Source organism: Hyaena hyaena, unplaced genomic scaffold (genome assembly GCF_003009895.1).
Source record: "Hyaena hyaena isolate Hyena2069 unplaced genomic scaffold, ASM300989v1 scaffold_22, whole genome shotgun sequence".
Classification (NCBI taxonomy): Eukaryota; Metazoa; Chordata; class Mammalia; order Carnivora; family Hyaenidae; genus Hyaena; species Hyaena hyaena.
Window position 1 is genome coordinate 2633705 of NW_024080654.1, and position 23943 is coordinate 2657647.

The window sequence follows — 23943 nt, forward strand, 5'->3', positions numbered from 1 at the left end:
CTTTTGCGTCATCTCCTCCCGCGCGGAGATCTCTCCATCCTGGCGCATTGGCACCGGACCGGGCCCCGGGCGCAGCGGGAGGGCGAAGGCGCACGGGGGCCGGCGGGGCGGGGGGCCGGCGGCGCCGGGGCCGCGGGGCTCCTTCAGGATGGGCTTTCCTGTCCCCACCGAGAGAAGTCGGAATGCGGACCGCGCGCGGCCAAGGATGCGGACTCGTCTCTACCGCACCCCCTCCCCCTCCCGCGGCCGCGCTGCCTCCGGAGAAAGTCCAAGCGGCAGGCGGGCGGCGGGTCAGAGGTTCCCAGCTGGGCGAGGGTCTGGGTCTTGCCTCCCCAACTACGGACTGATCGAGGTCAGATGCAAGGTGGGGCACAAGAGAGGGAACACGAGTGGTCCGGAGGAGGGGGGGAGGCATTCGATCCCCGCGTGAGCCTCGGGAGCCCCGGACAGCTGGGCACCCACGGCCACCAGTGCGCTCCGTGGTCCAGGGGCCTCGGCGTCTGCAAGGGCGGTGCGCGCGCGCATCTGCAGCTACAGTCGGAGCTGTGTATGTTACAGCGCTTTATTTCATATTCCAAAGTAAAATCGGGAGGTTGGAGGCAACCTCACAGGGTGTCAGGGAAACACAGTTAGGAAGACCTTGGTACCGGGGATGGCCGCCTGGCCCTCTGCTCCGGGTTCCACGTCCCGACCCCAGATCTCGCTCGGGCTGCAGCATCCCAAGCCCCCGGGACCCCCTGCGCCCCAGCCCCCGCGGAGTCGGGCGTCGCTGCCGCCGGGAGTGCCGCAGCGGCGGGCCGGAGGGCTGCCCGGGAAGCAGCCGCCGCAGGCCCAGCCTCTGGTGCCCCTTAGCGTCGGCTCGGGGAGTTCCGAGAAGGGAACGCGGCAGACACTCGGGGGAAACCTGGGGTCCCCCTCGTTCCCGACCCGTGCCGGACCAGGCTGTGGGCAAACGTCTCATTTTACCCGAGGGCCCTGCCCACGCCGGCCCCCACGCCCACCGAGTGGCGGGCCCAGGACGCGGCGCGGGCGCCGGCCCCGCCGCCCCCCGTGCGCCCCGCTGGAGCGCTGCGCCGTCTCGAGCTCCCCTAGCTGTGGCTTAGGGCAACGGTGTGCTCCACCCGGCCACTCCGGGTGTCAACCTCCCTTCCCCTGCTTTCTAATGACCCAAATACTCTGTCCGGGGCACATTCACATGGGCAATACTATGTGCCATCGTTCTAAGTAAATATCTTGGGGGCACCAAAAAGATGGATCACCATCTGTATTCATTTTCCTTTCAGAGGGACTCAGTGCTGGGACATGGGAGAATGGTTTTTTTGTTGTTGCTTTTTTTTTTTTTAATGGCAAGTCGAAAACATAATAGACAGGATTCAACCAGCCAGCCCTTTCCACGCATAGTAGGACATACACTAAATTTTACTTACATAAATTGTAAGTTCCTAAAAACTATATGGAGTGACCATCAAAGCCTGGTGCAGTCTGAGGGCTGCTTGATCATTTCGTGTCATGTTATGTTTTAAAAGACCATTTGTGTAAGTATCTTGTTCTGGCACTTTGCATTTCAACATGTTAAAATTTTTATACTACATATGAGATCTAGAAACTAACCTATATGTGTGTGTGTGTGTATACATATATATATATATATACATAATATATACTATGACAAGTTTCTCCTTACCTCAAAGCATCTTTTAAATAAGCAAAATTTGAGGTTCTGTTGAAGATTAAATATGAAATAAAACTTTTTTTCTGAGCTCTGCATGTGAACCCAGCTTCAGCTGAGGACATGGTCTTTGAATTCTTCTCTCTTCTGAACAGCTTAAATATTATGACATTGAATAAAAGATTCTTTTCTCAACCAGCGATGTAGATCGAGATATCATTTGGAAAAATCCCTTAAAATTTTAGAGAGTGTTCTTCCACCCTCTTATCATGATGACTTTTCATAAATTTAAAACTTCAACCCTCTTAAATCAAACCAGATTTAAATACAACATAAAGTCGGCTTGTGGACATGAGTATAGGTCTGGCATTTTCTACTGTATAAATAAATATATGTGGAAGACATTATCAGAAGTCTGCATTGCTATTATGCAATAAAAGACTCTGCAGAACCTGAAAGTGAACAAATAGTCTAAATCCTGAGATGATTTTCTTTCCCTTTTGTTTTGAATGCGTTGTCCCTTTGTGATAAAACCTAGATGGAATGCAATAATTTAAGGCCTTTCTTTTTATAAACAACGTGAGGATTTTTAAACATTTTTAGATAATGCTAAAAGGAATTTTTCTTGATTATCTCTGTTAGATATCTATCCTTATCTCTGTCTCTGGATTTAGTTGCTTAAAACCTGGGTGGCATGACTTAATTTCACTGCTTTCTCGAATCTCCCCCTACATTTTTCTTCACTTTGTTTCTTCCTAATTTGACAGGTTTCTATTTCTCTTGATCCCTCCTGTGCAAGACAGAAAGCTCAGAAAATGCTTGGCTAGGGAGGCCCACAGGGTCCCTGAGCTAAAAAGCTCACACAGAGAGCTCAGAGGCAGACCAGAAAGAGTTTCAAAACACAAATATGATCTGAGAACAACTAGCATTTTAACATGAAAATGGGAAATCCATCGGAGCCCTCCTGCTACCTCAAAAGGAAAAGGCTGAGCACAGAGACTGTCGTAAGGCTTCTCAGGCTAAAACTCCTACACAGACAACCACTCCCCTGTGGTGCAGCGATCCACCCCACCCAACCCAGCATCCTCTGCACCCTGGACCTCCAAGCCTGGCAGTTTGTGGACTTTCGGCTCAGGTCAGACATACTCTGTTCACAGTAATTAAAAGTTCCTTGGTTGAATATGAAAAAGACCTTAAGGGGCACCTGGGTGGCTCAGTCAATTAAGCATCCAACTTTGGCTCAGTTTGTGGGTTCGAGCCCCGCATCGGGCTCTGTGCTGACAGCTCAGAGCCTGGAGCTGCTTCGGATTCTGTGTGTGTCTCTCTGTCTGCCCCTCCCCCACTAACGCCCGGTTTCTCTCTGCCTCAATAATAAATAAAAACATTTAAAAAAATTTTTAAAAAGAAAAGAAAAAGACCTTAAGTTTCTGTTGCAAGGGAAAAAATGGCCAAAGGTCTGCTAAAAGGAACTATTATATTTGTTCTTAAAACTGATATTCCTTCCTCCCCCACATCCAGGATACTGTAATTTTTCACTAACTGCCTTCCCCAACCCAGCCACTCCATGTTTACTTTCAGCCTCACATTCACGTGCAAGCCTGAAGCTGTGCTTCAGCGAGTGCTCCGGTTGTTGACCGACTCATACAAACTCCTCAGGGATGTATTTTACAGCTAAGGACCAACACAGCTATTGCAATAAGACTATTTACAGTTACTCCCATAGTGTTTATCAGCATCACCTCTACTGAGGTTCAGGGTCAGATCATTCTCTGGTGGGGATGGAGGGAGCTGTCCTATATTTCGCACAAGGTTCAGCACGCTGCGTATCCTCTCCTCACGGAACACCAGTTTGCAAGCATGGGCGGATGTCCTGGGAGCAGGATCACCCAGCTGAGAAGCGCTGCTCTAGGAGCACAGCAAAGGAATAGTTCTTTCAGTCTCATCCGTATGGGAGAGGTTCTGGCATTGGAGACGAAGCTGTAACTTTTTCTTTACATTCAGGAATTTATCATCTCAGAAGTCCTCACAGAGAATCACCACCTCATCACACGTCTCATTACAGAATACTCTTAAGAGAGTAGAAAATACTGGGACCCTCTTAACTTCTCTGCCCAATACAAAGTTAAGGGGCAGGGGGAGGTAATTGACAATTATCATTTAAATCTGGTTAATGTCAGAATTTGTGTGTTCATTTGTACTGTTACTATATACCTGCTGTATGCACATTATAGACAATTACAACAATAAGTAATTTTAAGAGTCGTAAGTAATCTCAACACCATCTATAGTCAGTTTTCCATTCTGTAATATCTAATTTAATATTATAAATCCCATTTTGTGACACTTACTAAACCAGATTTTTGCAGATTGAAGTCAGAAGTATCATAGCCTACATATCCACATTTATTAGATAATAATGCAAATTTCCCTTCAGTACTGCATTGTTAATTTTAATCAGAGACACACAAATTCTAATGGTGTCTCAGAACATTAGCATCTCTCTCTTTCTCTAAGTGTATGACTAAATAACAAAGAGTACTAGGAATGGGGAAATTAAAAAAATGAACCATATATAAAATTGAAGGTCCATTACTCTCACACAAGGGGAAGAAACAAAACAGGGTGCTGTTATTTTTATCTTGTTGTTATTCATATCTAGTCAAATTATGTCTCACAAAATATTTCAATGATGCTTAGTAAAAGTCTGATATGCTGCATTAAAATAACTGTTTTATCTGATTTTTTTAAATAATTGGGACAGAAATACTTCCTTTCTACAACAGACTATAGTCCATTCTTTTTTTTAAGTAATTGGAACCTTGCCTTCCTCCAGTAGGTCCCACGAACTAAGATGTGTTAAAGTCAGGCAGCTCCAAGGGCGCGTGCGCTCTGAAAGTCAAATGCCAAGAACCAGTTCTCTCCTGCTGGCTCCACCTCAGTCCTCTACGGGGAGATCAGGAGGAAAGACCACGTCTGACCCCAGGAAGCTCAGAGGAGGGCTGGAGAAAAAGACGAGTCTGGCACAAGACAGTGAGGACGCTCAAGGGTGACCGATGTGGGAGACTTCAGAGCAGGGTGGGACTCCAGTCTGCCCATGAGAGGGACGCCAGGACAGGCAGTATCAGGGGCACTGAGTGACCCTCCAGTAGTAGGGGTTACTGAAGAAGACCCCCAATGTTCAAAGGCTCTGGGGCCTGCAGGAGCCCAGGGGGAGGCTTCCCGGGCGAGTGGGCCGTGCCGGAGTGGGTGGAAGCAGGTGGGTAAGCGCCAAGGACGAGATCGGGGGAAGAGATGGAGCTCCACCATGAATGACACTGCACGGTAAGCAAACTGGGTCTCCTGAATGTGGTCGGGATTCATTGAGGAAATGCAGATAATGGTTTGAAAGTTCGTTTTCATTAACATCACTGTTCGCTAAAATCAAAATGAGAAGTATGTTCGGAGAAGGTGTTAACCAGATTAGTAATGTTGATTCTTGTTAACTTATCAGCTCAAACGTAGCATAGTAAAAAGGAAGAGCAAATAGCTTGGCTGGAATGTGGGTTTCATTTATCAGAAAGAGCAGGCTGTGGAGTCTAGAAGAAACTCCTACGTGGGATTCACCTAAGAGTGTGACTAATGGCCCAGAGTAGTTTAATAGCACAGGCACATTTCAGGAGGCTGCTGAATAGCACACAGTTGCAAACACATTATCTTGAGCGATCTGGCAACAGGATGTGCTTTCTGAAAGAGAACATTCCAGAGAGGATTCACACACATAACACAGCTCGGTGTGTAGCGTTCAGGATGTCATCTATCCTTCTCCCTTTCAAAGAATCCAAAGTTCTTGTATTATTTGATTATACTTATTTTCATGGGAAGCTGCACTTTTATTCCTGTTTAAATGGCTAAGTTTGTTATGCACTGGAAGGGAGACAGTTTTCTTACTCTGTTTTCATATTGTACAATATATAAAATAGTACACTGGTTGTCTTCTCAAACATTTGCCCCAATTCCTTAGAGTTAACATCTGCCAAATAATTTGACCGTAAGTGAAATCTAACATCTTTTGTTCTAGTGAGAAGCACTACTTGAGTATTTCCACTCCATAAATCAAATATATAACCACCCTGAGATATTTTCTTTTATCATTTTGAAAGTCTTATGGATGCACAAAAATAGGCACATCCTCTTTGATTTTATTATACACCATTTATGTGCCACATATAAGTGAAAATAAATTACATTCTCATATACCTATTGACTAGAAAGGAATGTTGGCTTTCAGAATTCATCGATAATGTGCAAATTCTTGATCAGCATATCCATATTTTTAAAAGCAAATTAAACATAAAGAGCAGCCTGTTTATTTACAAAGAAGATTAACTCTTAGCTTCTAGGCCAGCTGTAGTTTACTAATATAACCTCTCTTTAAAGAAAAAGGCAGATTCCGGCACCATCAGGTGTCTGAGGACTCTGGTTAATTAGCAACAATGTGCCAGAGTGTTTTGATAACCTCAGTTGACTCTGACTCAATTAGGTTGATTGAGCAAAACTAGAACTTGCTCTGTATCTGTATACTTCCAGCGTGCTATGCAGCTCATTGTTTCCAAAGGCTGGTGGGCAGAGATTCGAGGAGGGGGTTAGTAAACGTGGGCCTCTCCCCAGAGACCTGCTTCAGTAGGACTCAGATGCAGTGCAGGGAAACTCCATCTCTCAAAAGTCCCTCTTGAGAACTTCACACAACTAATGAATCCTTCTCTCCAAGGTGAAGGCCCCAGTGGATAGAGTGGTCAGTGTTAGATTAGAATACACACTCTAACCCAAATCCAGATTCACCTGGTGGAGAATGTAATGCTAAATGATATTATTTGTAAGAATTAGCACATATAGACTTCTGTGGTTTCATGAATGTTTCCCACAGAAAGCACACACCGTACATCACACATAACAGTAAAAATATGTAACATCATCATCATTGAAATTACTTACTTTGGGCCAAATACTGTGCTGAGTATGTGTGTAAACACACACACAGAGTTTTGCAAGTAAAAAAGTAACAAAGATAAAACATGTCTTTCAAGATTCACAGAGCAAGGTCCATATGGAGAAATGAACAGAAGTTTCTGAAAATATAAAAGATTTGAACAGCAGGAAAAATATGCCTGTGTCTACACAGGAAGATGATTATGCTAAAGATGGAAAGTCTCTCAAAGTGAATTCACATATACCTGAAAACACGGGGAGATTTTTTTTTCCTGAAAGAAATTATCCCTTATGAAACAAGGAGCTACCTTATACTTGAATCCTTACAAAATTTCTCATGTTAAAGGGACTCCATTTTATTTCAAACTTCTTGTTGGGAAGATACAGTCCCCTAAAATAATATCCACTAAGGGGCGCCTGGGTGGCTCAGTCAGTTAAGTGTTCGACTTCTGCTCAGGTCCGACTTCTGCTCATGATCTCACAGTTCATATTTTTATTTTTTAATTTTTTTAATGTTTGTTTATTTTTTGTGAGAGAGAAAGACAGAGTGCAAGCAGGAGAGGGCAGAGAGAGAGAGGGAGACACAGAATCCGAAGCAGGCTCCAGGCTCTGAGCTGTCAGCACAGAGCCCAACACGGACCTTGAACTCAGGAACCTTGAGATCATGACCTGAGCCCAAGTCAGATGCTTAACCAACTGGGCCACCCAAGTGTCCCTCACAGTTCTTCCACTTGCACTCTCTCTGTCTCTCTCTCTGTCTCTCTCTCTCTCTCTCAAAAATAAACATTAAAAATAGATTAGGGGAACCTGGGTGGCTCAGTCGGTTAAGCGGCCGACTTCAACTCAGGTCATAATCTCACAGTTTGTGGGTTCGAGCCCCGCATAGGGCTCTGTGCTGACAGCTAGCTCAGAGCCTGGAGACTGTGTCTGCCTCTCTCACTAACCCTCCCCTGCTCATGCTGTTTCTATCTCTCTTTCTCAAAAATAAATAAAAAACCACTAAAAAACATTTTTTAAGAAGTAAAAAAAGATTAAAAAATATATCCACTAATGTTGGTTTTAGATGTTTATAACGTTACCAGACGAAGCTGTTAATATGTAACAAAGGAAATTTTTCTTAAAGAAGGTAAATTTAGTGATTACTTCTGGGATAATGATTCAACAGTACCAAGTATTAAATGTCGAACTAAATAAGGATTTTTAAGATCACAGTAGAGAACAATATAATAAATGGTCATGTGGCAGTGGTTAACAATACATTTTTAAGGATTTTGTTTTTCTTTTAAAAGAAAATAAACCATCCCACCAATATACAAACGGATTCTCTAGTTTGATACAATATTTCCCAGGACATTCTCATAGAACCATCCAAGTGCTGCTTGACCATTCCAGACAGAGCACCTTGACTGTTAATCCATTTAACCAATACATACTGATTTATATACTCTTTACTTTTCTAGGAATATAAACATGAACATGTTCTCAATATGTTGTAAATATAGTTGCAATTTTACTACTGACTGCTTCCCTTTTTGGTGTTTCCACAATAATCTATACAGCAGTGATTCTTAACCAATTTGGGGGTGAGGTATCTCTTTGACTGTCTGATAAAAACCCTCAGAGTCTCCCCAAAAGAGATAATTTATATGCTCATACACTCAGTATTTTGCCCATAATTTTACAGGGCTCACAGACTTCCTAAAACCCCATCACAAGTCATTCATATCAGATGAACAATATTGTCATAGACCTTCCTATCCTGATATATGCTTATAAGTACTGCCTGTGTTTGCTTATACATCTGCCTTTCTAACAACAACAACAAAACACTTTGTTGTAAGGTCCCCATGGGCAGAATGTCTTTCTGCATTTACTGCAGCCAACAGAGTAACAGCACATATCAATATTTATTGAGTGAAGGTATATATGTGTAAAGAATAATTCAACAGGATCTCACAGATCTTTTCTTCTAAATTTTTTTAATGTTTATTTGAGAAAGAGAGTGCACTGAAGGTGCAGAGAGAGAGAGAGAGAGAAAGACGGAGGATCTGAAGAGGGCTGTAAGCTGACAGAAGACAGCCCAATGGGGGGCTTGATCCCACGAACTGTGAGATCATGACCTGAGCCGAAATCATACGCTTAACAGACTGAGCCACCCAAGCGCCCCATCACGTATCTTTTCTTTTAATACGTGCTTCCTGAAAGGTGCTGATGCCTATATAATGCAATCACACCAGAGATGGCGAGCCACTGCAGCATCAGTTAGGGTTCCTTCTATAGAAAGTTACAGGGAAAAAACAAATCCTAGACAGGCCCAAACAGAGATCATTTTATTGGCTCATGTAACTGATCAGTCCACGGGTAAAGTCTCTTGCAGGCACAATTGTATTCTTGGGGTAAGCACTGACCTCTTGGCCAACTTCACTGTCCAAATCTGCGCTCTGGCTTCTAATTTGCGGGCTCTGCTCACAGGAAGGTGCGTCACTCAGTTATAATCTCTGAATTTAGAATCTGGCCCATGAAGGTGCACTTCTTGACTCACAAGCATCCGGGCTCAGACCTTTGAACTACAGGTCTCTAATTTAGTCTATGCCTCCAGGCAATTTGGATCAATGACTTGGGGGTCAGCAGGCATACATCTTCCTCTGCCCCTGAGCTGCATTCCAGCACCTTCCAAACTAAAATGGGCTCCTTCTCTGGCAGAAATGAACAGGAGGCACTAGGGTTGGGCTTTGGGAATCAGGATTCTCTCAGGTTCCAGGAAATATCTCAAATGTCCCCCCTCCTTGCCACCATTTCCTCTAAATTAGCTTAGGTCCAAAGATCTGGCTTTTCTCACCAGGCAAGATCCCAACTATTCGACATCTAAGTCTTTTCAATCACAGAGTTTCAGTCACAATAGTTGTCACTATTGTCAGACAGACCAGTGTCAACCTCCTGACACTCCTTCCTTCCCGTAGACTGGAACATCCTGAATTTTTCCAACGAAGTTTTCAATGCTTGCCCTCCCAGGTACATGTCCTGTGTCTCAATATCACGAGGGATGCTTAACTATCTGTTTTACCTGTTTCATCTATTTTTTTCTGGCCCATTCAAACTCTGAGAGTTCCTTCCCCATTGCACGTTTTTCCATGGACTAGAATTAGTGACTACGGGTCATAAACATAACAGTGATGGATGTTAAGTTTAGAACAAATGACACTATATTTGTCACAGTATTACTATTCTAATTCAAATAATACCTTCAGGCTGCATCTAAATACAAAAATTCTCTGGCATTGTTCATGTCTGATTAATTGAATTCAGTACTAGAGGTAATGTGTGAAGTGGAATCTTTCTTAGTAAATTCATTGTTAGGGAGAATGTCAGCTGATAGAACTGTTTTGCAAAGTAATTTAACAGTACTGATTAAACGTAAAACAGATTCGTTAGGAGTCTCGATACATCTATATTTAAAAATAGATTGTTATGGGGGCACCTGGGTGGCCCAGTTGGCAAAGGGGATGATTTCGGCTCAGGTCATGATCTCACGGTTCGTGAGTTCCAGCCCCACATTGGACTCTGTGCTGACAGCTCAGAGCTTGGAGCCTGCTTCAGATTCTGTGTCTCCCTCTCTCTCAGCCCCTTCCCCACTCATGCTCTGTTTCTGTCTCAATAATAAATTAAAAAAAAAATAGATTGTTATGTAACCAAAAAAAAAACAGCATGTATGAGATTGCATAGAGTAAAAACACAAATATAGCAGTGTATTTGTCAGCCTGGGCTGCCATAAGAAAACGCCATGGACTGGGCGGCTTAAACAGCGGAAATTTATTTCTCATGGCTCTAGAGGCTGGAAAGCCCAACATCAAGGTGTTGACTTAGTTCCCAGGTGAGGGCTCTCTTCATGGCTTGGCAACGGTGGCTTCCTCACTCAGTCCTCACTGGTGGAGACAAAATGGAAGAAGTCTGTCTACTGTCTAGCATCTCTTGTTATAAGGGCACTAATCACACCTCAAGGACCCTGTGGCCTCACCTAATCTTAGTTACTCTCCCAAGGACCCCAGTGCCATCGCACGTAGTTGGGGGGCTTCAACATACAAATCCAAGGATGACACATTTCAGTCCCTAGGGACCAGAATACATTTGTTTTTAAGTTTATATAAAATATTTTATAAGTAAAAAAAAAAAAAGAAAAACCTTCATTGTGGTTGTCTCTGAGAGGTGGTTTTAAAAGGTAGAATGGAATTTCTACTTCATATCATTTAATGAAGATAAATGGGCAATTAGCCAGTGATGTGATCATTTTGGCAGCATAACCTTTGAATATCCAAAATATCCTTTCTGAAAAAGAATGTTAGGAGAGTGAAAGGGAAAATGATGACAGCATCTTCCACAAACCCAGATGAGTAAGAACCTCAAAAGACCCCCGGAGACGTGCGCGTGAACCAGCACAAATCAGAATCCGAGGGGTGGGAATAAACGAAACAGGACACGAAAGGAGTTGATCCACAGCCTGGACGCACTGCAGAAACTACTGTACTGTCAACCTCTCCTTGCCCAGAGAAGGGGTGGAGCCTGGGAAGGCTGAAAGCTACAGCAACAACAAACAGGAAGGCCTCCAGGCTTGCAGGCCCAAGAATCCAGGGGGCAGGGCTCCAAACAGCACCAAGGCAGACAGAGCCCAAAGCCTTGGAAATTCCCACAAATTCTTTCCAGCAGAAGCTCATGCTGAGGGGGACTAGAGGGCCAGAGTCCAAACCGAGCAGAGAAGGCAGATGAGGGGGGAAGACTCGGACGGCCCAAAGGGGAGACCCCAGGAGGAGCAGAGCCCAGAAGTCCTGGGAAGCAAGATGGGAGGCGCCCACAGGCTGCAGAGCCCATGGGATCCCACAGGCTGCAAAGCCCATGGGATCTGAGGATGCAGCATGGGGCGGAAGGGGAAAATGCCCTAAAAAAGACCTCATTTTGAGACACCAAGCAGCTACCTGAGGGAGGGGAGGCCATACTGTAAACCCCACAGGAAAACACCAGAGCAGGGAGCCCACAAACCAGCCAGGAACTGGGCAAAGCGTCTCCAGGGCCGTCCCTTTATGTCCTGCAACACAGGGATAAAGGAGAACAGATTCTAATCCATATAAAAGTCACACGGAGAATTATAAGGAGAAAGGTAAGAACAATCCTATTAACGTTCTGACAGACAGTGAAAACACACCAGAAATATGTGGCCACAATAGCAGAACTGTAGCCTACTGTTTCGTAGTGCTCTAGAGGAATTAAGAGAGCAAAGCCTTCAAATAACCAATCAAAAATGGCAAAGTTCAGAAATGGAGTGGCTGAATCAAACCTGGATTGTTGAACTATTTGGTAAACAGGTTCTTGAAAAATCGCCCCCTTTTGTTTCAAATTGGCTAGAAATCTTTAATCCAAATATTCAGTGAGTAGAGTGCTAAGAAACTTCAGCTTTTGAATAACTACGGTCAACTGCAATTACTGAAAACAGGCCTTGCCAGAGAGAAGACATAGAAAATCACTGACGAAAACAAGTAAAGAAGGGAACATATCAAAGAGGCAGAGCTCAGATGGTGTACAGAATTTAATTCTGAACTTCTTTAAGTGCGATGTGGAATATCTTGGATTGTGAGAAGAATTTTTGATGAAGTTCCTATTTTAATTGAGTAAATTTATGTTCTGACTGGGACAGAAAGAAACAAGAGGCAGCCTATGTTTTCCGAACATATAAATTTGGTAGAATGTTCAAAAGAATCCTAAATAGAATCCACTGGTTTATAATGATTTTTTCATATAATTTTTTTTCAAGGAAAGAGGATTATTGCATAGAAACTACAAAACAGTACCTGGAAAACATTTTGGTAAAATAATTACGCATTTAATGGTTTCTACAGAGACAAGAAAATAATCCAGTTAATAGAAGTTGCTATAATCCTACCAGTCAACTCAAAACCTGAAAGGAGCACTTTCTCAAAAAAATTGAGTTTACAGAGAAAAGTCAAAGATCTCAACAAACAAAATTATTAACTGTAAATTAAAGATTTGAAAATTTCAGTAAACTTTACGACAAATTATACATAAGAGCAGGATGAAAAGACTTTATTTCTGAAAAAGAACTGTGATAGGCTATTACAACAGATGTAGGTAAGAAATAATTTTGTAACTATTATTAAGATTATTCTGTTTTTTATTGCCTTTTAATCCTGACCATCAAAAAAGTTTTTAAAGATTTGCTTTAATGTGTATAATACTGCTATGGACTGAAAGTCTGTGTCCTCCCAAAAAATTCATTCTGTTGAAGCCTAATCCCCAATGTGATGGCATTTCAAAGTGGGGCCTCTAAAAGTGATGAGGTCAGAAGACCCCAGCCCATGGGAAGAGGATGAGTGCCCTTCCCCAGAGGCTGGAGGAGCTCCCCTGCCCCAACACACGAGGGCCCAGGGGAAAACAGTGGCCCGTGAATGAGGAAGACAGTCTGCTGGCGCCCTGATCCTGGGATTCCCACACTTCAGAACTGAGACGTGAATCTCTTCAGTCTGTGGTATTTTGTTACAGCAACTGGAACAGACTCACACAATGTATACATTGTATAAATGCTACTTTATTTTTCAGAAGTAATTTTGTTTTTTTAAGGTTTCTTTTTTCATTTTATTTTTTTCACCACCATTAAGTGCACTCTTTAATCTCCACTTCCTACTGGATCCTTCCCCCAACCTGAAAGATACTTTTATTTTCAAAAATAATTTTGAATAGAACTTTCTATAGGTTCCCCAATATAATGTAATTGAGTTGCACATAAATAGAGATTTCCAAAATTCACATAATTTTATTTTTTGTGCCTTCTTTTATTCTCGTAACTGTCCAGTTTGGAAAACAAATTATATGGCCACCTTCATTACTAAGTTATAATAAGTAATACACTGTAGTACTGGATGACAGATATTCACTCAAACCCCAAGCAAATACCTGAAGGTACAGATGCAGAAACAGATCTTTCTCACATGGAAGCTTCGTGTATGAGAGATGTTGCCAAGTATTTCAGTGAGCCTTTCCATAACTGAAGTCGATACATGGTTACAGAATAACTGTATTAACATACGGTAAGAGAAAAGGTTGACACTAACCTTACAAAAAAATCAACTCCAAGTTAGTTAAAATCAAGTGTAAAGGGGAAAGTGATAAAAACTCACAACACAGGAAAATACCTTCCTTACTTAAAGATAGGAAGTAATTTTTATGTAAGACACATGCAAATACCTATAATTTCTATTACTTAGGCATCAATGAATTTTTATCTAAGACAAAAAAAATTACTTAAGTCTATAGAAAGAGAGAAATTGGCAGCACATAGATTAGAAAGACACAAAAATCCAACACAAATGTGCAAAAGAATAGATACTTCAGGAAAAAAAGGACATTCACGTGGTTAATAAACGTATGTCAAGGTTGCTGAACTTCAGTAATCAGAGAACTACTGTGGAAAACAACAACAATTTGACACAATTATACATACAGAGATCGACAAAGAATTTTTAAAATCTGATAATACTGAGTGGTGAAGACATAAAGCAAAAGGAACTCTCATACATTTCTGGTAGCAGGTGTACATGGACACAAACAGTTTCGATCATAGTTCAACCCTATCTTCTAAATGTAAAAATACACATACCCTGTGACCCAGAAATTCAGTTCTGGGCATATGTTCTAGAGAAATGTGTGCCCTTCATGTAGGCTATATGGATGTGATCGCCACATTATTTTTATAGCTTCCTCATGCTGGAAGCAACCCCAAGAATGTCCCAGGCACACTAGAGTACGGGTAAAGTGCTGTCTGTCCATAAACTGAATATAATGCATCAGTGACAAGGACTACATCACAATATTTTGCAGAGATAAAAGCACAGTACCAGAGTATGCTGCTCAGGGATGCACGCATCCTGAAAACTAAAAAACTAAAAAGGGTGAAACTAAAAAGAAATATGACTAGGTATTATCTCCAGTGGGAAAGGAGGAATGGGTCATACACTCCTCTTTCTGAGTCCAATATAAACTCCCTTGCATCCACCAGAGGTGAGCCGGAAACCCAGACCCGCTCCATCAAGAGCACATCTGAAGAAAGGGAGATTGTTTAACACACGGGCCTGAAGAGCCAATGAGGTTCGACCTCAGGATTTTTAGAACTCCTGGGAAGAGAGGACAGTACTCGCAAAGGGTCTGCCAGTGGCTGGGTTGCCACAGCAACAACGAGCGACAAGGATGGTGAGTCTTGAGTCCTCGAAGTTTTTCTTTTATCTTTTTATATTTTTAACATTTATTTACTTTTGAGAGAGAGAGCAAGAGAACGAGCATGAGGGAGGGGCAGAGAGAGGGAGACAGGATCTGAAGCAGGCTCACAGCTGTGAGCACAGAACCCAGCTCGAGGCTCAAACTCACGAACCGCAAGATCATGACCTGAGCTGAAATCAAGAGTCCGCCGCTTAGCCAACTGGGCCACCCAGGAGCCCCTTGCCCCCACAGTTTTTCTTTATGTGTTACCTATCCTCTGGCACTGGATGCAGTTACTGGACCACCCGTGCTAGTCTCACAGTATATGACCTACCCTCCCTTACGTCATGATCCTGAAGCACAATGAACACAAGCCTCAATGCTTAGTAAAAGCTTTAGATGTCGTGGTTAAGCTTAAATCTATCCTCACAGATGACTACATTTGTGACTTGTTGCAAGTTAATTAACCCAGGTTGACTGAAATGCAACACTGTCACCTGTAAAGGTGATATGAATCACAGTACTGGCTCACCAAGCTGTTGCGAGGGCTAGATACAATCCTTGCAGTAACGAGCATCCAAGTGACTACTCGGGCCAGTGGCTGCGTGCTAGGGTCCTGGCTGTATCTCTACCAGCCACACGACCCTGAGCGGCCACAGCGTTCTCACGTGTGATACCGGGGTCCTAGTGGCAACTGGGTCACAGCACGGCTGCAAGGTTTACGCAACAAGAGTGTCTGGAACAGGCTTAGCACTTAATGATTGTCCAGTAACTATTTACTTTGATTGCTCTGAAAATGCATGGCACATAGTAAATGTTAGTTTATATGAACATTATTAACATCAAGATGAAAGATTAGATGTTACTACTAATTCTATAATCATTGGAGAATAACATGACGCATTATGAGCCATGCTATGACAATAAACCTGACAGCTTAGATAAAATTAACAAATTTCTTGGAACACAAAACTTACCCAAACTAACACAATAAAATCTAACAGCTTCATATTAAAGACATTTAATTCACAATCGGAACATTTTCCACAAAGAAAATTCTGGTCCTGGATGGTTTCACTATTCAATTCTACCAAACATTTAAGAAAAGAATAATACCAATATATAAAATGTTTTTCAGAGAATAGAGAGGAACTCTGTGCCCTCATTTTGTAAAGCTACCATAACTATTAAATAAACAATGATAGTACAAGTAAAACAAAAGAGAACTTCAGACCACGAGCCCTCGTGAACATTAACAAAATATTAGGAAATCAAATCAAGCAATAAATCCAAAGTATAATCCATGATGGCCCTGTAGTTTTATCCCTGAATTGCAAGGTTCACTTAACAAATGAAAATCAGTCAATGTAATTCAACATATCAACAAAATGAAGTATAAAAATAGAAATACTTCAATAAACTCAGAAAAACAGCATTTGACAAAGTCACCATCAATTCATGACAAAAATTCTCAGCAATTTAAATATAAGGGAACCTCCTCATTCTGATTCAGGGTATGCATGAGATGAAAAATATAAAATTCAGACAATAAAATTCAAAAGCTCCAGTTACCGCAGCATAAACATATAAACTATTCAGGAACAAATTTAATAAAAAGCATGAAACCTTTGTACACTGAAAAAAAATATTAAAGACTATTGAGATAGATTAAAGAAGTTTCAAATAAATGGAGATATGTACCATGTTGATCGAATGGAAACTCAAAATTGTTAAGATGTCAAATGCCTTCAAATGTATCTATGGATTTGACACAAACCTCAGTGAAAATTCTTCATAGGCTTTTTTTTTTTAAGTTTATTTATTTTGAGAGTGCGTGGGCCTACAAGTGGGGAAGGATGGAGAGAGAGGGAGAGAGAGAATCTCAAGCAGGCTCTATGCTGTCAGTATAGAGCCCAATGCAGAGTTCGATCCCACAAACATTGAGATTATGACCTGAGGCAAAATCAAGAGTCAGATGCTTAACTGCCTGAATCACCCATAGGCTTTTAAAAAGATATTTAATTCCAAAATAAAAAATGAAATGGAAAGGATCTAGCACAGCCAGAAGTACACTGTAAATCTGTTTGAGGGACTTATACACCTGATCTTAGACCTTACTATAAATCTATAGGAGTCAGAGAGTGTGGTATTAGGAAAAGGGAAGCAGTACATGGACAAGACAGGACAGAGATTTCAAAGTGGAAAAGAGACTATTTTTTTAATGTTTTATTTATTTCTAGGAGAGAGAGAGAGCGTGAGCAGGGGAGGGTCAGAGAGGGAGTCACAGACTGAAACAGGCTCCAGGCTCTGAGCTGGCAGTCAGCACAGAGCCCGACGCGGGGCTCGAACCCATGAACCATGAGATCATGACCTAAGCGAAAGTCGGACGCTTAACCGACTAAGCCACCCAGGCGCCCCGAAAAGAGACTATTTTCAACAAATGGCATTACAACAACAGAATGGAGAATGAGTAGATGGGAAATGAATGAACAAATTGGGTCATATTCACACAACGAATAGGTTCCTGCCAATAAGACGAAAGTACTGACGTTTGCATCAGCGTGGATGAATCTGGAAACACACTGTACTGACCCACACACAAGAGAGTACATACTAAGTGGTTTCATTTATATGCAATTCAAGAACACGAAGAAGAATGAAATTAATGAATCTATAGTAATAGAAATAAGCACGGTGGTTATCTATAGAGGGTGAAGGTTCACCAAACAGGAGAAAATGGGAATTTCCTACCAAGGCTGAAATGATTCATATCCTGAATGGAGACAGAAAGGTATTATTATATGTCAAAACTCATCAAATTTTACATTTTTAAAAAAAAATCCACATGGGAATAGTAAAATTGGAAAAATACGAAACAAGACTTAAATACTCAAGTAGAGCAGAAGGAAAATAAGCCCATGTAATATAACCCAGAAGCTGGGCTTCCTGCAAATAATGTGGTCGATTGGTTTAGAAGAGTCCTCTCCTCAGATCTATCCCAAAATATTTTTTTTTAAAAAAAGGAACTTCAAGAAAAGTGAGCTTGATATTTGGTTGTCATTCTTCCCATCAGAAAACTGCTCATTTAAATTCTGAAACTCAGAGGCTTAAGCCAAATGACAGCTGAGAGGCTAAAACGTTGAACAGAGCTTCAGGTCTTTGCACAGGATTGAAGACATAAAAATTAGACACAGTAGATGACAAAGATCGTCACAAGGCCTCCTAGGGAGTTCTATTTTCTTCTGTCCCCTAGGATGAATCCCACTGAAGTGTTTTAGGAGTCAGGCAGTAGGGGCACCTGGGGGGCTCAGTCAGTTAGGCATCCGACTTCGGCTCAGGTCATGATCTCACAGTTCGTGGGTTTGAGCCCCACGTCGGGCTCTGTGCTGACAGCTCAGAGCCTGGAGCCTGTTTCGGATTCTGTGTCTCCCTCTCTCTCTGACCCTCCCCTGCTCTCGCTGTCTCTCTCAGAAATAAATTTAAAAAAAAATTTTTTTTTTTTTTTTAAAGAAGCCAGGCAGTAAATTCTCATGAGCTCCGGCCTGCCCCTTTGTGACCAGCTCCTCCATCAGAAAGAAATCCTTGGTAGCCAGCCCAAGTCCCGAGTGGGGTGAACAGCAGCACATTTCCATGGGGGCCAAGGCACCCCTGCACCAACCCCAGCTTCCAGGTCCCAGGCTGCTGCTGCGGACGCCAACATCAGTGTTAATTCTGTTCTCTGCCCTGCGATGCCACCTTCTTCTCTTGCCTCTCCTGAATTCACTTCAATCACTGCAAGGAGGTAGAATATTCTTTGGTCCCTCACAGAAGCCTCTTTTGTTTTGTTCTGAACACTTTTTTTTTTTTTTTTAATATAGAGAGGTTGCTTCCACAGCAGTTTTATCGATAGGGCTGATTTTCTAAACTGCGTTACGGCTGCAGTACTTGCTGCAGTTTTTGCTCTATGGGAAAATGAACATCAAAATTTCCGGAAAGTCTCCACGTCACTTCATGCTAGTTCACATGCTCTGCACATCACTCTAGAAACAGAGGAATTCGAGGGTGTGCGACCAGACATAATTCTTAATGCCAGGCCCTGCAAACTCTCCATTTATATCTGTCACTTCCTGTATAAGGCCTGTCATTTCTCTAAAATTTTAGTGACATACTAGAATGCCAAGTCACAACTCTCCACTCCTGTTACTGGCACTGTGTTTCCTGCCAATGTCACTAGGTTCTGGTGACACCAGGAGTCCAGAACTGTGCGTGAGAGCCCATCCCTCAGCAACTAACCAGCCCTGAGGGTCCCCAGAGTCGAGGAGAAGGGCCTTTGTGACACTAGGCGTGTGTGGTGTCCGCCCACATCCTGCCGCGACGGCGAGGCAAGTCCAATCTCCTGATAAAAGTTTTCATTCTCAAAGCCTATGCACACTTCAATTCCCACGTTTTCCTACCACCACATGGTTTCTTAGCCTTTCTCTAGGAAACTCACACCCAGGGCTCTAGGGCCTGGCTCTTCAGGCTGAAGAGCCTGAAACACCAAGTCTTAGAACATACCACTCACCAAAGTTCCAGGTGAGACCTCAGAGTTTTTAGTGTCCTAACTTGGAGGTGGTGTGTTAAGGACCATCCCAGGCCCAGCTCATGTGTCTCATCTTCGGTTCCCATCACATGCAAGTATTTAACAGACACCGTAAGAGTTTATTCTCAATTCTTTTTTTTTTTTCCCTTGAGAGAGAGAGTTCATGAGCAAGACAGAGGGGCAGATGGAGAAAGAGAGAGAGAGAGACAGAGACAAGAAGACACAGAAAGAGACAGACAGAGAGAGAGAGAGACGGATCCATGCTCAGCACAGAACCTGATGTGGGGCTTGATCCCATGGCCTGGAATCAAGACCTGAGCCAAAAATCAAGAGTCAGATGCTCAACCACCTGAGCCACCCAGGTCCCTCTCAATTTAATTCCAAGGGATGGTTTAATCTAAAACGTATTTGGTATTTCATCTGAGCACAAAAACCCTATGTGAAAAGGTATGCCACTGCAGACTCCTAGATACCTCAAGAATGGAAAACTTTAGCTCTGAGCACCTCTTCTACAGCTTTGAAAATAGAAGCTGTCTTTAGAAATTCTCTGAAAATCTTTATCTTTTTCATTTTATTATGTTAAGAAACTGTCTTCCCGCTCTGCTTCTAGGTCTGTGCCTAGGCTGCATGTCTGCTCAGCCTCTCCTCAATCCGTGCACCCTTTCCACCACCATACTCTGGACATTGCACATTTCCGAACAAGCACAAGTTTACAGAGAGGGGTTCAATGAAGCCGTGAACAGCCCTCCACTGTCTCCTTGGCTTTTTCCTTCTGCTGTGTCTCCACACTGAAATCTTTCACCTACCCTCTGTTCTAGGCTAAAATCCCTGAGAAGTGAGAGTGTCTCTTTCAGGTGCCTGCCTGCCTTGGTGGTGATCCTTATCACTGTCTTCGAAGAAAATACTGTTCATTGATACTTACTGAGCACTAAACACGCAAGTCTAGCTTGGTGGGCATTGTGAAGCATTTACTTAAGAATTCTGAGTCTAGTATGGAATGTTCTCAACTTGTTACTTTTCCCCAATGTCCCCACCCCAGTGCTTCTGTTGACTGCACTGGTGGCTGTCTGTGATGCTCCTGCTAATTATTTCAGTGGTACCTTCTCCAGTATCCCAGAGGCTTAAGTTCCCCCAACCCAGCCCTGTCCACAACCCCAGAATACAGTGACCAACTGGAGGCCTCACACTACGTCACCACCTGCAATTCATTTGTCCTTTGTGTTTGCAGTTCACGAGGAAGCAGCAGAGTTGTGTGGGCTCGTTCTACTCATGCTTCTGAAATTTAAGTCTGCCTTTCTACCATTTTGTACTCGTTTGATTCATCCTGATTCACTTCCAATCACAACTCTCAAAGCAGTTATCCTGTATTTTAATCTTTCTAATTAATTTCCTATTGTTCCAACTCCAAAGTTTAGTAGAGGGGCCACACTGTATATAGAACCCTAAAATAGTCCCAGCCACAAACCACTCTCTCTTCTGGAATTTTCACTGCTCTCATTCCATCTTCAAATATCACCCTCTCCTGCCTGAATGTTCTTAACAGGGAGTACAAATGCTCTCTCCCAAGCACTGTGGATGGTTGTATAAACTTAAAGAAACTTTCTGGAGACCAGCTTATCAATATATATCAAAATGTAAAACAAGCACATGTGATTCAAAAATGGTCTTTTCCATGAAACGGTCTGAAAAAATAAATACTGCTACAAGACAAACATGTTATGTATAAGGATGTCCGTTGGAATTTTTAACATAATAGCAACCGTTAAAGGGATGGGGAAGCATGATCTAATCATCAATATAAAAACTGGCCAAATAAATTATGATGTGTACATAGTTGTGGAATCAATTTTTCAGAAAAAGAATCAATCTTGATCAATTTACTGATGTGAATTCATGTGGTACAGCTTTGGTGATCCTGTGAAATAGACATTTTTCATATTTTGGATAAGCAGTAACTGGTCTCTTTCCTGTTAACATCCTCAACACTCCTGGGGAATAATGGCTGCCTTCATCTACAGCAACCAAAGGGACAGGATCCTCATCCTCCCAGTGGCATAATCAAGAGGCACACGTGAGGCAGTCTTGGCCAGCTGACTGCTGCCCTCACAGGACTGTGGAATTCAAGCTAACAACGAAGGATGGTTGGTGAGCTCGTTTGTTATGGTTCAATGCAGAACATGACATGGTCCTGCCCTTGCCCATAGTTACTGCTGCCTGCCGTTCACAGGACCCTGGTCCCCATGCCTGGGTATCTACTTCCCACTCTATGCGTGCTTTTAAATAGATGCAAAATAGATCATGAAATGTATATATTTAATTGAAAGACAAACAACGCATCTGTTTTACTTCTGTCCATGTCCTGAAAACTTCTTCTTGATGAGTTTAGTTAAATGTATGCTTCCTAACTCATTTGTTTATTATGAACTGGGATCTGTCATCTGTCACACGCCCCATTACATTTCGCTCTATAAAATAGTAGTTTCCACACATTTTTTCTTGCTGCAGGCATAAACGAAGATATTCCCATGCGTGACACACTTCCGTGATACATCCAGATTTTCTATATCCAACCTTGCTAATTTTGTTGGAGAAAATCAATCTACTTTTTTTTTCTTGTTACAAATCGTGAAGGAACAGCAGTACTCATCCAAAGTGACTACATATTTCAATTATTTTTGGTATGCTCATATTTCTGCATCTTGTGTAAACTACTTCTTTCCAATTCAAAAAGGCAGTTCTGAAATGCAGGTTAGTGAGTGCTATTATTTGAGGAAAAACTTACATCTGTTTTATTGTCTATATTTATTGAAAAGCAAATAATTCACAGTATTGAGTAGTGAATTTCTTATCACATTGTGGATTTTATCTTCTCTGTCCCTCTTAACATTATCTTTTGTGTCCATTCTTATAATGAGTGGTTCTCCACTCATTACAGCTATGGCAGGACAGGAAAGTGGCATTAGCCTTTAGGGTGAAAATACTGAGCAATATATGTGGACCTATGAACAAGAAACATAAGAAACATATTCTACCTCATCTCCACACTCTCCCTGGCCCATTATTTGCAATGTATATAACTATATGGCTATGTCCCAATGTGAGAGGTGTACATTTTAAGGTTACTGTGTTTTAACAAAATAGAAGCTCTGAGTTAAATATTAAGCTGAATAGTAGGAAAAATCTATGTCTTTTGCACACCTGAAATTATACGCTGAGATGTTCATCTTCTACACACATTCAAGAACGATCAAGACACAGGTGTGTCCCATCCCGACTCTGCTACGAAAAGCTGTTTCAGTAAGAAATTACAGCACGAACACCTGATGCTCTTTTCGTAAAACATCTGCTTCAATTATGATGTTCTGCCATTCTTAGTGGAGTTTATCAACCAACATGTCTCACGGGTAGCTTTCAATGACAGAAATATAAATGTATTAGGGTCAGGTCGATACATATATATACTAGTTTAAGAGGATTTTTCTTTTTTTACTAGACTCAATAAGACTGAAATATATTTTATCATCAGACTCTAAGTAGGTGCCTTGATCAAACTCAATTCTGAAGCGTTCTTTTGTCACGTCTTGTAAGCATAAGCAATTGCTGTGTGAGAAACAAGTGATACACCAGAAAAAGGAAGCTCATCAGTAAATGACTGTCACTGCTTTTACAGCCGCTGAGGGTAGCCAGATGACTAGGCAGCTGGGACTCAGAGTTACTGGGGCGCCTGGGGGGCTCAGCCAGTTACGCGTCTGACTTGAGCTCAGGTCATGATCTCACAGTTCATGAGTTTGAGCCCCACATCAAGCTCGCTGCTGTCAGCGGAGAGCCTGCTTAGGATTCTTTCTCCCTCTCTCTCTGCCCCTCCCCTGCTTGTGTTCTCTCTCTCAAAATAAATAAATAATTTTTTTTAAATACTTAAAAAAAAAAACCCGAGTTATAATGATGTAATTCACTGAAAAGCATGCTGATGACCACAATTCCTGAAACAGAAGGCAGAATAGACCTGGAGCCTATTTCAACAAGCTGTGTGTCTATAATAAGACATTTAGGGTACATATTTTATATTAAAGGAATACTTATGGAATACATCACTGTCAATTTAATTCAGTAAGTAATTGAGTGTCTACTTTAGGAGATTACAATCTTCTTTGATTTAAAAAAGTTAATATAGGGACGCCTGGATGGCTCAGTCAGTTAAGCGGCCAACTTCGGCTCAGAGCATGATCTCACAGTTCGTGGGTTCGAGCCTCGTGTCGGTCTCTGTGGTGACAGCTCAGAGTCTGGAGCCTGCTTCAGATTCTGTGTCTCCCTCTCTCTCTCTCTGCCTCTCCCCTGCTCGCACTCTGTCTCTGTCTCTCTCTCAAAAATAAATCAATATTTTTAAAAAATTTTTTAAGTTAAGGGGCGCCTGGGTGGCTTAGTCAGTTAAGCGTCTGACTTTCACTTGGGTCATGATCTCACGGTTCGTGGGTTCGAGCCCCGCGTTGGGCTC